The 14,956-nt window shown below is 48.8% G+C and overlaps 1 protein-coding gene across 4 annotated transcripts in view; it reads right to left on the bottom strand.

Annotated features, from left to right (window-relative positions):
• LRRC4B (leucine rich repeat containing 4B) overlaps positions 1 to 14,956 on the bottom strand; it is a 1,040,654-nt gene that overhangs the window by 734,064 nt on the left and 291,634 nt on the right. The gene's annotated exons all lie outside the window — the stretch shown is intronic.

The following is a 14,956-nucleotide window of genomic DNA, read 5'->3' as shown; positions in this document are numbered from 1 at the left end:
TTGCGATGCATGGAAAGTTAACTTGTGATGTACAACCTAAGGCGAACCAGAAAGCATTGCTTCATGAAGGTCACATATTGGGAAGTTAGCCAGACTTTGGCTAAGAAAAAAATGACATATTGCGTCTAAATCGGCCTGGAGTAGAACAAATTGCCTGCTACAGAGGCTAAGCTTAGCTGGTGAGCAACAGAGTACTCCCTAGGACAGGGGAATGGCATCCAATCTCTTATATGAAACTGTCCGAGGGAAAGATGATGGAGACTTGGTGTAAAATCGTGACACATCACAGAGCAGGTCAATTGGATGGCTGAAAAACACTTGCTGGTGTTAGGCATTGCTGGTGAAAAGATCCTTGTGTGTCTGTGTTTCATGTAGGAAGTTGATCTAGAAAGGTAAATTGTCTGTAGTCATACACTGATCTGAAGATATGGGCAAGCGGACCTTTGACAAATTTAAAGTACTCTCCTAGTCTCAGTTGTGCATGGGGACATTTCAGAATAAGGAAATCTGATCATCTATGGGTTGTCAATCGAAGCTTTTCTGGGCTACTTACAGATGTATTGTTCTTAATAGTGTACCGCTTGGACAGCTTCCTATGTAGGAGACCTGGGTAAGTGGCCTTTAAAAAAATAAGGCCCTCATTATGACTTCTGCAGTCTTTTCGTAAGACAGCTGAAGCCGCGGGCGCCGAAAGACGGTTGGCAGTGAAGAGGCGGTTCCAATGCCGGCACTGCCATTCCAAAAGGATGCCACATGCCGTATTACGACTCGTGAATGTGGGGTGGAGGGGATATTTGTGGGTGTGTGTGGGTGTGTGTCTGCGTGTGTGAGTGCGTGTGTGAATGTCGTGAATGCGAGGGGGGAAGGGTGTTTGTGGGTGCGTTTCTGCGTGTGTGAGTGATTGTGGATGGCGTGGGGGTGAGTCAGTGTTTGTGGATGGGGAGGGCAGGAGTGCGTGAGTGAATGTATGAGTGATTGAGTGCATGAGTGAGACTGAGAGGATGGAAGGGGTGTGTGTGCGGGTGTGAGCGACTGAGTGCATGATTGCGTTTGAGCGGATGGAAGGGGTGAGTGCGTGTATGCGTGTGCATGTATATGTAAGTGGACAGGCAGGTGGGTGAGTGTTTGTGTGAGTGGACGGGGGTGCATGTTTGTGAGTGAACGGGGAGAGCGTGTGAGTGCATGTATGTGGTGCAGGGGGTATAAATGTATGTATGCACTGAGGGGGGTGTGAATGTATGTATGTGCGGGGGGAGTGAATGCATGCGTGAGTGCGGTGTTTGTATATGTATGTTAGTGTGAATGGGGGTGTATGACGTGAGAGTGTGGGTGAGTGGGGGGTGCATGTGTGCGGGTTTGTGGACGTGTGTGCAAGTGTAAGCGACAGGAATGCTTATTCCAGTCACCAGGATGCAAGACCGCCAGCATTTTCAGTTAGTGAGACTGCCAGAAAATGCTGGCGGTCTCCCGCCTCATGATACCACTAGCGGTATCACACCATCCGCCGGGCTGGAGGTGCTCACTTCCAGCCCGGCGGACTGTGGAAAAGAAGCGGGATTGGCAGAGTATCGGCCAAACTGCCAAACTCGTAATTTGGCGGTCTTCACCACCGGCCCGTCGGCGGTGACACCGCCAGAGCAGCCCAGCCCGTCTTTGGTCCGCCAGGGTCGTAATGAGGGCCTAAGTCTGGAAACTGCAACTGGAAGTGTCAAGAAAATTCTGTGTGGAAGATGTAACAGAGGCTATGACTAGTGCAAATGTGGCAGGTGCAGATGGAAAACGCTGGTGTTTGTTGTGGCATTAATCTGGAGAAAGAAGGTGAGATGACACTGGAAAATTACAGCGAAGTTGGTAATTCGTTCTACTGGTAAGAACAATTCAGCTCTCTGTCCACCAGATTTACAGGATTTTATCCTACATGGTCTTTCAGCACCAACAGTGCTGGTATGGTCATATCGGACAGCGAGGAGGCCCCTGGAAAGCAATGGGACAGGGACTGATGGCAGTGCTGGTAGGATGGGAGACTTTCAGTCTGTCTTGTCCTAAAAGCTGCCTTGAGTCAGGACACATACAAGTGCTAAAGCAGGGAAGTAATACTTTCTGGTATTGTGGCAGACTCTGATACTGCCATATGTAATGAGTTTCACTTCAGAACTACCTATAAAGTCTATGGCTGTTTAACCAATGTTTTTGGAAAATTGGGCTGTTAATTTTTTTTTATAAGAGAACCCTTTCAACCCCTCTTGCAGAAGGTTGGGCTCCACTAGTCAGTGCATGCCATATGGAATTGCCATTAATATATTTTAAGTGCAGTTTTTAGCTGTTAGATTGACCATGTGCACCAGGAATCAAAAGGAAGATGGCAAACTCCTTGGGGCAAGCAGACATAATAAGCCCCCGTCCCCCAAGACTTTGATATCTTGAGTGGGGTTGGTTATCACCGGAGAGTTCCTAGGTATGTATATTTAAACGGGTCTCCGAATAGACGTTCATAAATGCCACTGCAAGATAATAGAATGATGGATTTGTAGAGTAGGGGAACAAGTGAAACAGGCATGTTTAAAAGGAAGGGGTAGGGAGAGAGAGGATAGAGAGATGAATGGATGGAGAGGAGAAAGAAAGGAAGGCATGAGAGCTGGATGAATGCATAGATAGAAATTTGGAGTGATGGGCGGAGTGAAGCATAGATTTGGATGGCCGGAGAGATGGATGGATAATGGGTGGAGAAAGCTATGAATTGACAGGTTGGTGGGTGGATGGAAAGTAGTATGATTGTGTGAAAGGAGAGAAGGGTAGACAGATGGATAAATGGAAAAAAAGATGGAGAGGATGATAATGGATGGATGAAGGTGAGGATGATATACAGAAGGATGAAAAGTAGGTTCGGTGGATGGAGGGAAGGAACTATGAAATGACTGGTGATGTATGGAAAGAGGGAGGAAAGGAAGAAAGGAACAGAAAAAGTGGATTGAGAAATGGATGGGTGAGAAAAGACAAGGAAGGAAAGACAGATGAATAGATAGAGAAAAAGCAGAAAAATGAAATGAGAAATGGAAGAAAGAAAAAAGGACGGAAGGAACAATGAAAGGAAGAAAGGAAAGAAGGAAGGAAGGAAGGAAAGAAAGATGGCAACCTCCAAATGACTGCTGGGCTCGCTTGCATCACATTCTCTGTCAATATTATTCTGGATATGGTTCATAGTGGGGGGTAATTTATTTTTCTAACTACTCCCTGGCTCTGAGACCAGGAAGAACAGGTTTATGGACCTGACACGCTGAGGTGGTGTATTCCCAAACCTTTTTGCTTTTTCTGGTAGGTTTTGCTGATTCGCCCTAGTGGCCCTACAGCGGTTGCCACTTTCCCACTGTAAGAACAGTGTGAAAGTGCACACGCGCCTTTCCACATATGTTGGAAAGTGGCGGTTGTAGGAAAGTGCCATCTTGCCTGGCATGTTACCCCCATATTTCACTGTATGTATGTTGTTTTAGTCTATGTGTCACTGGGACCCTGCCAGGCAGGGCCCCAGTGCTCATAAGTATGTGCCCTGTATGTGTTCTGTGTGTGATGCCTAACTGTCTCACTGAGGCTCTGCTAACCAGAACCTCAGTGGTTATGCTCTCTCTGCTTTCCAAATTTGTCACTAACAGGCTAGTGACTAAAATTTACCAATTCACATTGGCATACTGGTAAACCCATATAATTCCCTTGTATATGGTACTGAGGTACCCAGGGTACTGGGGTTCCAGGAGATCCCTATGGACTGCAGAATTTCTTTTGCCACCCATAGGGAGCTCTGACAATTCTTACACAGGCCTGCCACTGCAGCCTGCGTGAAATAACGTTTACGTTATTTCACAGCCATTTACCACTGCACATAAGTAACTTATAAGTCACCTATATGTCTAACCTCTACCTGGTGAAGGTTGGGTACAAAGTTACTTAGTGTGTGGGAACCCTGGCACTATCCAAGGTGCCCCCACATCATTCAGGGCAAATTCCCCAGACTGTGAGTGTGGGGACACCATTACACGTGTGCACTATACATAGGTCACTACCTATGTATAGCCTCACAATGGTAACTCCGAACATGGCCATGTAACATGTCTAAGATCATGGAATTGTCACCCCAATGCCATTCTGGTATTGGGGGGACAATTCCATGATCCCCCGGGTCTCTAGCACAGAACCCGGGTACTGCCAAACTGCCTTTCCGGGGTCTCCACTGCAGCTGCTGCTGCTGCCAACCCCTCAGACAGGTTTCTGCCTTCCTGGGGTCCAGGCAGCCCTGGCCCAGAATGGCAGAACAAAGGATTTCCTCTGAGAGAGGGTGTTATACCCTCTCCCTTTGGAAATAGGTGTGAAGGGCTGGGGAGGAGTAGCCTCCCCCAGCCTCTGGAAATGCTTTGATGGGCGCAGATGGTGCCCATCTCTGCATAAGCCAGTCTACACCGGTTCAGGGATCCCCCAGCCCTGCTCTGGCATGAAACTGGACAGAGGAAAGGGGAGTGACCACTCCCCTGACCAGTACCTCTCAGGGGAGGTGCCCAGAGCTCCTCCAGTGTGTCCCAGACCTCTGCCATCTTGGAAACAGAGGTGTTGGGGGCACACTGGACTGCTCTGAGTGGCCAGTGCCAGCAGGTGATGTCAGAGGCCCCTTCTGATAGCCTCTTACCTCTCTTGGTAGCCAATCCTCCTAACTTGGTAGCCAAACCTCCTTTTCTGGCTATTTAGGGTCTCTGCTTTGGGGAATTCTTCAGATAACGAATACAAGAGCTCACCAGAGTTCCTCTGCATCTCCCTCTTCACCTTCTACCAAAGGATCGACTGCTGACTGCTCCAGGACGCCTGCAAAACTGCAACAAAGTAGCAAGACGACTACCAGCAACATTGTAGCGCCTAATCCTGCTGGCTTTCTCGACTGTTTCCAGGTGGTGCATGCTCTGGGGGTAGCCTGCCTTCACCCTGCACCAGAAGCTCCGAAGAAATCTCCCATGGGTCGACAGAATCTTCTCCCTGCTAACGCAGGCACCAAAAAACTGCATCACTGGTCCTCTGGGTCCCCTCTCATCCTGACGAGCGTGGTCCCTGGAACACAGCAACTCTGTCCAAGTGACTCCCACAGTCCAGTGACTCTTCAGTCCAGGTTTGGTGGAGGTAAGTCCTTGCCTCCCCACGCTGGACTGCAAAGCTGTGTACTGCTTGATTTGCAGCTGCTCTGGCTCCTGTGCACTCTTCCAGGTTTTCCTTCGTGCACAGCCAAGCCTTGGTCCCCAGCACTCCGTCCTGCAGTACACAACCTTCTGAGTTGTCCTCCAGTGTCGTGGGACTCCCTTTTGTAACTTCGCGTGGACTCCGATTCACTCTTCTTCCAAGTGCCTGTTGGGGTACTTCTGTGGGTGCTGCCTGCTTCTGTTAGGGCTCTCTGAGTGGGTGAGCGCCCCCTCTGTCTACTCCTCTAAGTGGCGATATCCTGGTCCTTCCTGGTCCTCAGGAGCACCCAAAAACCTCTGCTGCGACCCTTGCAGCTAGCAAGGCTTGTTTGCGGTCTTTCTGCGTGGGAACACCTCTGCAAGCTTCATCGCGACGTGGGACATCTGTCTTCCAAAGGAGACGTTCCTAGTCCTCTCCTTTCTTGCAGAACTCCAAGTTTCTTCCAACCGGTGGCTGCTTCCTTGCACCTTCAGCTGGGGTTTCCTGGGCTCCTGCCCCCCCTGGACACTGTTGCGACTATTGGACTTGGTTCACTTGTCTTACAGGTACTCAGGTCCGGAAATCCGTTGTCAGTGCACTGCTGGTGTTTGTTCTTCCTGCAGAATCCCCCTATCACGACTTCTGTGCTCTCTGGGGGTAGTAGGTGTACTTTACTCCTACTTTTCAGGGTCTTGGGGTGGGGTATTTTTCTAACCCTCACTGTTTTCCTACAATCCCAGCGACCCTCTACAAGCTCACATAGGTCTGGGGTCCATTCATGGTTCGCATTCCACTTATGGAGTCTATGGTTTGTGTTGCCCCTATACCTATGTGCTCCTATTGTAATTCTACACTGTTTGCATTACTTTTCTTGCTCTTACTTACCTAATTTTGGTTTGTGTACATATAACTTGTGTATAGTACTTACCTTCTTGCTGAGGGTACTCACTGAGATACTTTTGGCATATTGTCATAAAAATAAAGTACCTTTATTTTTAATAACTCTGTGTATTGTGTTTTCTTATGATATTGTGCATATGATATAAGTGGTATAGTAGGAGCTTTGCATGTCTCCTAGTTCAGCCTAAGCTGCTTCGCCATAGCTACCTTCTATCAGCCTAAGCTGCTAGAAACACCTCTTCTACACTAATAAGAGATAACTGGATCTAGCACAAGGTGTAAGTACCTCTGGTACCCACTACAAGCCAGGCCAGCCTCCTACAGCGGGGGCCTAGATATGTGCACTAGCACCTATGGTGTTTTAAACTTTTAACTTGCCTGACTTAGAAGGCATGTGTGCACACTTGCACCTATGGTACTTTTACAATCAATCACTCAGTGAGTTTTAAGATTGGCTAATCATAAGTAGTTTCTCAAGGTGCTCTTTGTGGGCGTGCTGCTCAATGGAAGAGCCAGGTCTTGAGGTCCTTTGTGAACTGCTTCAGTGATGCGGTCTGCCTGAGCTTGGGAGGTAGTGTGTTTCATGTCCGGGCTACAAGGTAGAAGGATTTTCCTCCTGCTGTGCTTTTCCGGATCTTGGGAACGGCTGCAAGGGCGAACTGGAAAGAATGGAGATGTCTGTTAGGTACATAGAAGGTGAGGCAGTGTTGAGGTATGCCAGTCCTGTATTGTGTAGTGCCTTGTAGGTGTGGATCAGGAGTCTGTATGTGATGCATTTGTTGACTGTGAGCCAGTGTAGGTCTCTGAGGTGGGAGGAAATTTGGCTGTGTCGGGAGATGTCCAGGATGAGTCTGGCTGCTATATTCTGGATTCTTTGTAGTCTTGATTGTAGTTTATTGGTGATACCAGCATAGAGTGTGTTGCCGTAGTCCAATTTGCTAGTGATGAGTGCGTGGGTGACTGTCTTCATCGTGTCGAAGGGGATCAACCTCAAATTCTTTCGCAGGAGTTAGAGGGTGTGGAAGCATGACGATGAGATGGTGTTGACTTGGCGGGTCACGGATAGAGAAGAGTCCAGGATGATGCCCAGATTGCATGCATGGTCCGTAGGAGTGGGGCCATTTCCCAGTGCGGTGGGCCACCAGGAGTCATTCCAGGCGGAAGGGGTGGAGCCGATTACGAGGATCTCTGTCTTGTCCGAGTTGAGTTTGAGGCAGCTGGCTTCCATCCAGGCAGTGACTGCTCTCATCCTGTTGTGGAAATTTCTCTTGGCCTTTGCATAGTCATCGGACAGAGAGAGAATCAGCTGTGTATCGTCCCTATAGGAGACTATGTTAAGCCCATGTTGTTTGATGATTTTGGCTAGCAGGCCATGTAGATGTTGAAAAGTGTTGGGCTGAGCGATGATCCTTGGGGCACTCCGCAGCATGTGTCTTTGGGTTCAGACGTGAACGGCAGTAATCTGACACTCTGTCTTCTTCCGGTGAGGAAGGACCTGATCCAATCCAGTGCTTTATCTCGGATGCCGGCGTCGTGTAGTCTGTCGCAGAGGGGGGAGTGGGAGACGGTTTCAAATGTAGTGCAGAGGTTAAGGTGGATGAGTGCGGCCATGCCTCCGTGGTCTAGTATGAAGCATATGTCGTCTGTGGCTGCTAGGAGTGCTGTTGCTGTGCTGGGGTTGCTTCTGAATCCGGATTGGGATGGGTCTAGGATTTGATGTGTCTCAAGGAGTTCAGTGAGTTGTTGGTTGGCAGCATTTTCTGTTACTTTGGCTGGAAAAGGGAGCAGAGAAATGGATCTGTAGTTTTTCAGCTCCTTTGGGATGGCAGTGGGTTTCTCGAGCATGTGCAGAGCCTGCCAAGGCTGGCTTGTATGTGCGCAAGGGCACGTATGCCCAGAGAGTGAAGAATAACTATGTGTGTTTTCACTGCATGGGAGAGCTGCTCTGCCCATAGGTTAATATGGTGGAGTGTTACAATTACTACTACCTGCAACAGTAGATTGCAGCATAGCAGCCTCATGTTGTTTACAATGATTGGCTTGGTCTTGACAAACCCTTTTCTATGGTAAAGGTAGTTATGTCAATAATTATGGAGAAATGATACTTCTACAAGTGGACATTTCTCTGCCGTAGAACACACTGTGTGCCTTTTAATTCAACTCAAGCCCGCATTGGGGGATGGAAGAGCACATCTGTGCATTTCCCAGCGACCACTATAAAACTTGGGCACACAACTAGAACAAAGACCTCTGCCATTTGTGGGTCTGGCTGGATAGATTGTAGAGAGGTTCTGACACTTGGCCTCTCTGAGCCAGATCATGGCCCCACTAAAGATTAAGCTCTGCATTCCACAGTCACATGGCAGGCAGGACTGAAATTTAGGGGCGACGTCAGTGGTTCAAAGGGAAACCCTCTGAACTTCCCTCAACTTCAAAGGCACACTACAATATAACTACTGATGCCCCACTACAGCAAAGTAAAGACACACTTGGAGGAACATGGTGCACACTGCCAGAACAATATGTTGTGCACAAGGAGTAATTAAGACCATTGGAAGTGACTGCACACCCTTCCTGCATCATGGCTGGCCTGGGCAAACTGGTTGCTGGTGTGTGGCACTTAAAAGTGTGCTGTCCAAGAGCTTGTTGGCTTGCCCACTTGTCTCTGGTGGAAGTCTCAGGGGCATCAAAGACCTCCTGTGAGGTATCTACACCTTGTATCCGTGTCATCTGGAGATCGTGCCCTTTTAAGTGCCTACGTAGTATGCTGAATGTCACCTGATAGCAGTGGTGCGGGCGTGGAACTAGGTATTGCGCCTGGAGCCTGGATCTGCCTGGTGCGAAGCCTTCAAAGTACTGCCCACATTCAAGGGGTGTGGCCCTTTATTGTGGGGCCATGGCATGCATAATCGTCTGGTTGGTAGTTAGAGGATTCACTGGTTGCGGGACCCGAGTGGCCAGCCTTTGTCGAGCGTGCCGCATTTCTCTTGTGCGACACCTGACTGCATGATCATTGTTGCTATGTCTGATTTACTGGTTGTGACCCTCGGAGGTGGGTGTGTAGCCAGAGCAGTATCGCATTCTACCTTGTGCGGCATCACTGAACTTGTGCCTCTGTGTGTGTGACCGGATTTGTCTGGTGCGACTCAAGTCATCGCGCACCAAACGTTGTGTCTCATTCCAGGGAGGTAAGGCATTGGTAACTTTCAGTGCGTGATCAAATGAGTCCGGTGCGACTCAAATCACAACGCACCAGCGTTGTGCCTCATTCCAGGGAGGCCCGGCATTAGTAACTTTCTGTGTGTGATCGGATTTGTCTGGTGTGACTCGAGTCATCGCACACCAGACATTGTGCCTCATTCCAGGCAGCAACAGCACTGGTAACTTTTCTTGTGTGTCCAGAATCGTCTGGTGTGACTCACGTCATCGTGCACCAGACGTAGTACCTTATTCCAGGGAGGTGCGGATTTGGTAACTCTTTGTGTACAACCAGGACTATCCGGGCGACTTACGTCATCACACTCCAGACGTTGTGCCTCCTACAAGAGAGGTGCGGAATTGGTAACTATCTGTGTATTGAAGCACCTTGCTGGGCACCACTGTAAACAGTGTGTGTCCCAGAGTGATCCTCCCCCTGTGCTTGGCAAACCGAGGTCCCCGCCGGAAGGCATGGTGCGGAGACCCCCCAGTGAACTCCCCGAGTGGTGGCCAGATCTCCATTTGTCGACTATTGCCTAATCAGCCGTTATCTCTTTGCTACCCGCCGCATCTTTGCACCGGGAACCTGAATAAGTGTAATTCCAGCTGCAAGTGGCCTAGTATCTGGGGAAAGGGTGCTATCATCTCTAGCTCATGTGGGTGTAGGGTAGTAGGAACCGGTTGGAGGGTGGAGGAAGGATTTGACCCAAGTTAGGGGGGTTCTGCAAGTGCAGTGCCCACAAGTCTGCCAGATATTAGTGCACCGCATTAGGGTGCTTTGAGCGAGTGTGAGCAAGTAAGTGTTATACTAGCCTGCCTGATATCTGTGACACCGCATAGCAGTGTGGAGCGAGTGAGTGGGAGCAACCGCCTGTGGCTGACTACATCGCACAGATGTGTGGTGTACACATTGTTTCTTGGTCTAAGGACTATCACGGTTTAAATTGGGTTTTACATGTGCAGCCTAGGCTGCGGAACTATCTTAAAGTGCTGCTTTTCTCTGTATGTGCACATTGATGCTATTGTTGTGAACTGGAGAGCGTCCTAGAATCGTGTGACATTGAATTGGGGAAGTCGTGCCGACAGCGTGCACCGCATGAGAGTGCCAGAAGGGAAAGTATTCTTTTTCTCAAGTATGAATACTGCTAATGTCGTTTTAACACAGTTGGGCCTAGTACTGCTAGTGATATTTCTAAATGTGATTCATGCCCAGATCTACATGATGTTCATGTTGTGTTAACTAATGTGTGTGTTGAATACAAACTTTATTTGCATACACCACTTGTATAGTCTCTGTTGTGATGCTCAGTCTATTCGCTGTGTGGTAGTGCTGTGCATACACCTCTTGTAAAGTCTCTATTGTGATGCTCGGTGTATTTGCTGTGTGGTAGTGCTGTGCCAATGCTTTACATATTGCCCCTGTGATAAGCCTGACTGCTCTGTGCCAAGCTACCCAAGGGTAGGTGTAGGTTATACAGTGAGTGTGATCACGCATCCCTGACCGGAGAGGTAGGTTCTGCCTGGCTAGGGCCTTGCTTCAGCCAGCCAGTACCTGCAGCCTCCAACAATAGGGTACAAAGGAGATTTTGAAATTGGCACAAGAGAAGACAATGGCTAGGGTCAGACACATGCTTCCTTCTCATTTCCTGTGACAGAGTGGAACCAGGGCCCTGTTTACCTTGGCAAGTGTGTTTGTACTTTCTACATAGATGTGAGGCAACAAAAGGAGAGGCGGTGAGACTAGGGGTGGCTCCTCCGCATTGGCGGAGGGGCGTCCCTCCCTATATGAGCCAGCAGATAAAAAATAAAACGATAGTTTGCTATTGTTCTATTTTTCATCTACTGGCTCAGGGAGGGGCGAGACTGAGCCATGGGGAGGTGGGAAGTGGAGGAGGGGAGTGTGCACTGAGTGCGCAAGTGTGTTTGGCCGGCCATTTCAGGCCGGCCTAACACACATGCGCCCTTTGGTTTCTCCATCCCAACTATACACACAGCCGAGCTGGAGAAACTGCACAGATCCCAGGCTTGCGTCTGAGCGGCAGTAAATGCCACTCAGACCAATCCTGGCACTGCTGACATGCTATGTATATCATGTCAGCAGCACCAGGATTGCTGGGGAGCCTGTGCTGGTGTCCTAGCGAATCCTGGGACACCATCAGGAGCAGAGGAGCGAGGAAACGGGAGACAGCGATGGGAAACGGGTGGCGAAAGGTAAGTAGTTTTTTGCAGGGGGATTTTTTCCCCTGTCGGCCGATGCCACCCGCCCTCTACTCCCCTCTCCTCCTCCCCCTCTTGACATGTGGAGGGGCTGCCGCTGGATGAAACTGGAAGATAGAATGAGATGGAAAGACACAAAAAGTTTTGAAAAGAGCACAAGAGGAGATAAGTTCAGTACAGCAGTACAGACTCAATTATCTTTAATGTGCTTCCCACTGAACAAGGTGTCGTTAACCTACTGCTTAATACTGATGTTTAGCCTGCTTCTAAGCACTCCTTATCTGTGTGCTAAAATAACAGCCAAAAATTATAAACTGATTTGTCTTTGATAGTACAGTGTGATTTAATGAGTCAACCATAGTTTGAACTCAGACTCCTGATTCAAAAGTGGCAACGGCACTTGAATAAATAGATGGAAAGAAGGAAAACATAGTTAAGGCCTCTCAGCAAAAGAGAGGACCCGTAACAGATGGGGAAATTATGTGAGAAAATGCAAGAGGCAGAGGAAGAAAAAGAGTGGGAGCAACCATTACAACTTAGTTTAATGAAGCTCCCACAATCTTGCTGCTTTTGAGAATGGTTAATAACTGATGCCATCATCATGCAGTGGTACTCATTCAAAATGTTATTTTTGTTATATTTGCTTGTGAATTAAATAACATATTTCACAATTTGTGCATTTCATTGACCAATGCTTGCTTCTGTATTTTTTGCATATTGTTTTCAGTTCAAATCATTGAAAATGCTTAGGCTGATGTCCCCGGTTCTAGTAATGACTCGGTGGGGGTCCCTGGATTCCAATAATGATTCAATGGGGGTCCCCAAGTTTCAGTAAGAATTAAGTGGTGGTTTCACAGAAGTCAAAAAGTTAAGACCATTGCCCTCGACAAAAAGAAGGTAATCCTGGGGATGTCTGTGGTTTTGTCAGTGACCCAAATAAAGCTGTACATGGCCCTAGAATGAGGCAACCCATCAGTGGCATAGGCATAATTGGTGGCTGGATGGACCGAGTTAACACTGCCAGCTTTGCCCCCAGAATGACCAGGTGGTACTGAGGCTAGTGACTCAGTGAGATCCCGTCTGGGCGATATTCAGTAAAGAGAAAGTGATGGTGAGGAGCTGAGTACGGGGACTGGGATGGTAGGCCCAGATTGGCTGCATGGCTGTGGTGCAGAATTGAAGAGTTGGCTGCCTGTGAGCACCAGTTTTGGGGTATAACGGGGACGACCTGCAGAAGACTGTCTTTGTGCTTGGTACCAATGAGCTGTTGAGGAGTAGCAGAGGGCAGGACTGGTGGCTGCACTTGGATGCAGAGATTGGGAGGATGGAAGAGCGACACTAGAGAATCTTATCGCCTGTGGCACTAGTAGAGTATGGGATGGAGATTGATAGTGAGGAAGAGGAGTGTCAAAGACTCAGGACAGGTTGAAAGTAGCAACATGAGTGCGCCAATATCATCAGAATGAACGCGTGGCCCACAACATAAGACACCAGTGAATAGACTAGTGGACAATCTGGATGCTATATTAGTGGCAATCCTAAACACTAGGGAGAGGGACGCCCTAGAGCACAAAACCAATACCGGGATCTGGGACTTTGACGAAAAAAAATGTCAGCATGCATTAGCCAACTAGAAAGTACACTGACAAAACTAACACTGGCAAGACGGAACTGAGAAAAGAAGTACTGGACCTCACTGGTCCACTTCCTCAGATACAAAGCTGAATAGCAGGGTTATACCAAAAATTCTGAGGGCCGTTCTGGAGAAATTACATACAACTGATGGGCATCTCCGAGAAGGTGGAGAACTCTGACATCATAATGTTTCTGGAGCAATAGGTAGCTCGTGAATTCGCACCAGAGGGGCTAGGGCTTCTTTCTGTGTTTATGTCCTGGGTGCACACGATAACAGCAGGCAACCACCATCTGGCGCTCCTCTGAGGCTGGAGGTTTCAGGAGTACTCAGCTTTAGGAACCTTGTCCTGCTACCACAAAAAGCAAGGAATTATGGACCCTACATGATAAAAGTAAACTTATGACACTCCATGATTTTACACCGGCTGTGCAACAACAAAGCCTCACATTCCTGGAAGTGAAGAAAACGCTCAGGGAGCTGGAGGGAAATACAACTTACTCTTCCCAGCAAAACTGAAGGTGATGGTTAAGGAGGTACCCTCAGGAAGCCTGGGTCTGGGCAGAGAGAAATGTAGCTGGGGGTAAAGACGGCCAATATCAGTCCAAGTTGGAGCCACAGCCGCAGGCAGGATTGCCTAGTGTTGTATATAAAACAATAAAATGTGTTTAAAAAGCCCAGAATGCAGTCATTCAAAACAAAAAACCCAAGGGATGGTTAAAGAACCTCCGATGACATGAGACACACGGACACGTTATTTCTATTTTGCATTTCATGCGTTCTGACTCGCAACCTCATGCTCCCTGTGCTACATTTCATGCAGTGGCCTGTGATGACGGCAGCCCTGTGCACTGGACTGCATATCATGTCGTGCTGGGCTATGCACGTCTTGTTCTCCGCAGATGCAGCATCTTTGTGCTCCCCTGAAGCACCCAGTGCTTCATCACCAAGTGGTCCCACATTGCGTCCTCCATGGAGCTGCAGAATTTGGGCTCTTCCGAAGCACCCCACGGTGTTCCCCCTGGGTGCACGTGACCATGTCATCTCCTCCTGTACTCCACTAGGTACCCCTGGCAGTCTGGCATCCTCTGCTTCAGCAGGTTTCCCCTGCTGCTGCCCAGTGCTTTAAATGGAAAAATAGAAGTGCAGGTACTCTCTATCAGAGTACCTGCTTGTTTCTGAGAAGTGCCGGTACTCTCCAATTAAAAGTATTACGTTTTTCTTGAGATATGCCGGTACTCTCCCTCTCAAAATAAAAAAGTGCCGGTACTCAGTACCGGAGAGTACCGGCCCATTTAAAGCACTGCTGCTGCCGGTGCACACAGTTTGCGTTTGCTGGTTTGAGTAAGTTGATGCCTGTATGTTTGTTGAAGTTGTGAATGTGAGTGTCTGGATACGAGTGTCTGGAAGAAGGAGAGAGAGAGAGAGAGACTGGAAGAAGGAGAGAGAGAGAGAGAGAGACTCTGGCTATAAAACCTGCTTGTCTGAAGCACAGCCCCTCCCGAGCCCCCACGGATACCAGAGCCCCTCCCTGCCCCTGCATTGATTAATAAAGTCCTCTCTGGGTGTTGCTCTGTCGTGCTACTGTGTGACAGGGCTACAAATCTCTCTCCCTGGCCCACTTTCCCTTATCAGCTAGATTATTTTTCGATGCTAAATCACAGGAGCCATGTGTGGAAGTGGCGGTGGGTACAGGAGCTGAATGGGCAGGAGGCAGGGGAGGGATCTGTGCGCAGCAGGCACCTCTCATCCATCATGCCCCGAGGTGGAACGGGGGACACCAAGGGAGGGTGGAGCAGCGCCTTCCGTCAGCGCAGG

This window comes from Pleurodeles waltl, chromosome 7 (assembly GCF_031143425.1).
Source record: "Pleurodeles waltl isolate 20211129_DDA chromosome 7, aPleWal1.hap1.20221129, whole genome shotgun sequence".
Lineage (NCBI taxonomy): Eukaryota > Metazoa > Chordata > Amphibia > Caudata > Salamandridae > Pleurodeles > Pleurodeles waltl.
This window is presented reverse-complemented; position numbering and strand designations above follow the sequence as displayed.